This window comes from Colobus angolensis, unplaced genomic scaffold (assembly GCF_000951035.1).
Source record: "Colobus angolensis palliatus isolate OR3802 unplaced genomic scaffold, Cang.pa_1.0 Scaffold200, whole genome shotgun sequence".
Taxonomy (NCBI): Eukaryota; Metazoa; Chordata; class Mammalia; order Primates; family Cercopithecidae; genus Colobus; species Colobus angolensis.
In genome coordinates this window covers 6,203,428-6,208,537 of record NW_012115156.1, presented here as the reverse complement: position 1 = coordinate 6,208,537, position 5,110 = coordinate 6,203,428, and positions in this window count along the sequence as shown.

The window sequence follows — 5,110 nt, the reverse complement described above, 5'->3', positions numbered from 1 at the left end:
TTATTTCTAGAAGTATTTTTATAGATTGTGATTTTCTATGTACACAATCATGCTGTCTGCAAATAGGAAGTTTTATTTCTTTTTTTACAATCCATATACCTTTTAGTATTTTGTTTGTTTGTTTGTATTGCACTGGATAGAGCTTCCAGCACAATGTTGAATACAAGTGGTCAGAGAGGACATTCTTGCCTTGCTCACATTTTAGGGGGAAAGTCCTCAGTCTCTTACAATTGAGTATGATGTTAGCTGTAGGGTTTCTGTTGTTTGTTTTGTAGATGCCTCTTATTAGGGTAAGAAAGTACCTTTCCATTTCTGTCTTACTGGGAATTTTTTTAAAATTAATAATGAACTTTAAATTTTGTCAAATACTTTTTATGCATCTGTCATTAGTATCATGTGAGTTTTCTTATTTAATTTACTAATAAGTTAGATTATATTGATTTTTGAATGTTGAACCAACATAGCATTCTTGGAGTGAACTCTGCTTGTTATATTATTTGTTTATATATTATTTTATTTGACTTCTAATATTTTGTTGAGGATTTTTGCACATGAGGAATACTTATTTGTATTTTTCCTTTCTCATAATTAAAAATACTTCTACATTTCTATTGTATGAATATGATATATGTTGGTGTGTTTTTAGGTATTTATCTTGCTTCTCATTCTGTGGGCTTTGAGGATCTCTGTGTGTGTGTGTGTGTGTGATCAATTCTGGAAACTTCTTATACATTACCTGTTCATATATTACTTCCACATCCGCTCTTCTTTTTCTAGAATTCTGATTATGTGCATATTAGGCTGTTAAATATTATGCTATGTCTATTGGATGCTATTCTTTCACTTTTTACCCCTTTTATTTCAATTTAGGTATCTCCTATTGACCTATCTTCTAGTTTTCAGATTCTCTTTATAGCTGTATTGAGTCTACTGATGAGTTTGCTAAAGGTATTCTTTATCTTTGTTATATTTTTTATTTCTAGCATTTTCATTTCTCTGTTGAAATTACCTATCTTATATTACTTGTTGCTTACCTTTTTTATTATAGCCTGTAATGTCATAATCAGTTACTTTCAAAATTTCCTTCCTTCTGCTTGCTTTGGATTTAAGTTGCTCTTTCTCTACATTTGTAAAATGGCAATCTAGTCTGAGCCTGATTGTTTTTTCTCTTCAAACTGTGTTTTATTTTAGCCTTTTTCTATGCCTCTTAATTTATTAATAAAAGCAAAATATACATATATCTATATATAGGACAGCATATACTGTGGTAAATATATTTCATGCTTGGAAATGTGCACATTTTTCCTTCTGCTGTGCCTTTAATATGGTAGTTTATGTTACTAGTATCAGCAGTTCAGCTGGGTTTGAAGTCTGTTGCTATGGGTCCCACCAGTGTACCAAAGGGCCCAAGTTCTTCTTGTGTTTAGGGTGTAGATTTGTATACCATAAAGTTTTTCTCAATGTATGTTTCCCAGAGAAAATTTGTCTCTTGTAGTTCTTTTAGAAGTATTTTCCTGCTATTTTTGCTCAGTACTTGTCAGCATGATGGCGGGAGCTATAAGAAAGGAAACGTTCTCTGATGTTATGATTAAACTTTAGTTTAAGGAAGAGACTGGGCATCTGGGAGTTTCCTAAGTGCTCCTCCTCTAGCTGTAGTGCTGGACTTTTATTTCGAGCCCAGTGCTCAGAGAAGATTTCGTATTTTTGTTTTATTACACTAGATGCCGTAGACTTCAACCAGTGTACTGAGGTGACAGTCTTTCTTGCACTTCCCTCTGCAGATTCAGACTTTCTACCAGGGAGATGGGCAAGATGTGTCTGGTGAGAGTTTGTGCAAGGACTGCTGTTTCTTTCCCTGAGCAGGTGCCACTTGGGAAGCTTTCTCAGGATGCTCTCTGATCCTCCCTGCAGACATCTGGAGGAGATTATGGAGGAAAACCATGAAAGAGTCTAAAAAGCTCCCTAGAGTTGCATCCCCCAGAGACTTCACACTCACACCAGTCTCACATTTGGCCTGAAGTTTTCCACAGTTTCTCACGTTTCTCACTGAGTCATTTTTGTGGCTTATGTATTCTCTGGTGGCCTCTGCCACAGGTAAGCAAATGCTCAGACCCTGTTCCTCCCTGCAGGCACCTGAGCAGTTCTCATGTGGGTTCAAGAAAAGATGCTAATTAGCATTTTATCTAGATTTTTTTCTTATTTTAAGGGCTGGAACAATGCTCTTTCCAGCTTTCTACATTTATAAGATGAAACCAGGAAAACTTGGTCAGTTGAATTTTGATGTGCTTTTCAGCTCTTAAATTCTGTGGTCATAAGTTATTGACCTCTATGTGGGTTTTTTCTCCCCTCTTATCTCTCAGGTACATGTTGTCAAAAATATTTATAAATGGTTTGAGATTTTCAGAGAAAGGCTATAACAATGTCTTTTTAATGAACATCCTTTTATTGGATGCTTTAGGTATTTTGAGCGGTAAAACTCTCATTTATGAATAACAGTTCTAATACTCCTCACTGAAATTATTCCTCTGTAGAGTACCTGATTATAATCATTACTTACCTTCCTGTGATAACTAGATAACACTCATCAAGGACTGTTTATTTCTCATGTTTGGTTCAGCATCAACACCAGACCTTGAATGTTGCAGATTCTCAGTCTATATTGACTGATTACATGGATTAATGAATGAACAAAAAACTGAATACACCCCCAAACAGTTACAGCATTAAAACCAATGACAAATGGTCAAACGTACTATTTGAGAGGATTGTCACATTCCAAGTGATTGTGCCAAGCTAAAGGATATAGGAAAAAAAAAATCCATTCTGTACTGTATCCATTCAAAGTCAATCCAGGAGGCCCAAGTCCAGCCCAGGCACATTATAGGCAGAGGAGGAAACCACTTCTCCAGCAAAAAAAAAAAAAAATCCCATCACGTGCCTACTTATACCCTAAATGATTTAACGACAAAAAACTTTTTATTCCAAAATCGATTTAATCTCAGATGAAAGGAAATGAGACTGAGATCATATTGTTTTCCTGTCATAGCTATTGATAAAGAGATAATCTGGACAAAAAGCAGAAAATAGAGAAATGCGCCATGGCAGTGTCAAAAACAACTGTGTCAACTTTATATTTCTGGGTGGAATTTGCTACTGCCCCTGTAGGTAGGTTACTGATCCGAGCTACTGCAGAGAAATGGCTCTGGCTTGATGGGTTATTCAGGGAGCACTTGGACTCTTTAGGATGACTTTAATGACTGACCCTGTACCATGCTAAGCTGGAGTGGCTCCTGAGTGAGCCTCTGGGTTTTACTCAGGTATCAACTTAGCTGGTGCAGAAGCAGAGGTAGCATGGTTTCTTTCAGTTGAATACAAGTTCTAGAGTTTTCCAAGAGTTCTGGGGATGGGAGTGGCAAGACATATAATATTCATGCTAAACTAAAAGTCAGCCCATTGCTGCCACTCTGCTTACATAAATTGGCAGCTCCTACCTACCTGCTTTGAAGAACTAACATTTTTGGAGCATCAGCTGCGTTCAAAATGAGAAGTCACTGTAATCATGTTCAGCCTTTAACTGTGGGGGCAGAGTAAACATGGAGATAATTAAACACTGCTGAGGTTTTATCAAGCAAGGCTGAAGTAGTAAGGAACTATGGCTACTGTGGCTTTATGCAGAGAAATGATTTTATTTATGGACCATCAAATCTAAGTTTGAAAAAAGAAAGAGTGAATATGAGCAGGGTTGTAGGATTAAAGATTAGAGTTGTTAGTGCATAGAATTGTTTGAATTGAGGTACCAGGGGAGTGAACTGGAAACAAAGGATTAAGTCAAGAAGCTGAGAAGTCACAATATTGGAAAGATTATCTACTAAATGTTGAAATTACGAAGAATTATGATGGCAGTAGTGTTTGAAAAAGAGCAGTTGCTAAAATCTGCAGGGAATGAGGTCTGTATTAAGGTCTGCAAATGACTGTATCAAGGAGGGTAGAGTATGGTATAGTTTGACACAGAATCTTCAAAAGAGCTGTGGCATTCCAAAGAAGGAGAAGAAAGTAGCTCTGTAAGAAGTCCATTGGCATAAGATGTGAAGGAGAGAAAACAGCCACTACTCAATAGGGATTCTGGGAAAGGGGCCTCAGGGGAAAGCAGATTATTGGTGAGACAAAAGAGTGAAAACAGAATATTATGAAAGAGTTTGAAGCTCTAAGAGATTTTTCCTATGGCAGACTGTAAAAAGTTTGGAGGTTTGAGAAGGAGTATAAAATTGAGTCAGATTCAGGGATATAGAAAGCTTTATAGTGTGAGAATCCAGGTGATGACTGACAATCTGAAAATTTTGGATTTCTTGCACTCTAAAGTTTGAGAGTTTCTTAGAAAGCATGTGGTCCTGAGATGTTTGGGTGTTGTCAGGATATAAAGGAATCTGTATAAGTCTCCACATCAGTCACACTGATAGCTCTATCCAAATTGGTACAGGTGATTCCTGAGGTAGGCGTTATTCCATTTCATAGAAGGAAACAATGAAACTCAAATAAGTTAGATTATTTTACACATAATACAGTGTGGCAGGGCCTGGACTGAAGCCAGATTTGTCTAATCTCAAAATCTGTGTTCTGGAAAGTCTGTCGGCTACTGTCACTTAACTACAAGTCTCCATTTCCCTTTGGGTTTTCTCTTTATCAGTTTTTAAGGGATTAGTCTTTTATTAGTCTACTAATGGTGTGACATTTCTGGTAGCATGTTTGTACAAATAACACATAACAACTACAAATTTCTTTTTACATTTCTCATTGAGTATCATCACAGCCTAATGACGTTACTATTCCATACAGTTATTCAGACTTTCATATCACTAAATTGTACTAAAATGCTTTACCTCATTGAGCAATAAGTAGACAGACCATAGGCATAATACCCTTTTAATTCTTACTCAGATTGGGGAAAAATGTATGTATGCTTTTGGTAAACTTACAGAAACATTGGGAGGTAAACAGAGTAGGATATTGTATTTGAAATTCTTGAATCATGGCATGTAAACTCAGTGAGGGCAGAAGTTTTATTTTGTTTTTCCATCTGTTCTCAAAGTGCCTACCACAGTGAATGAATTGA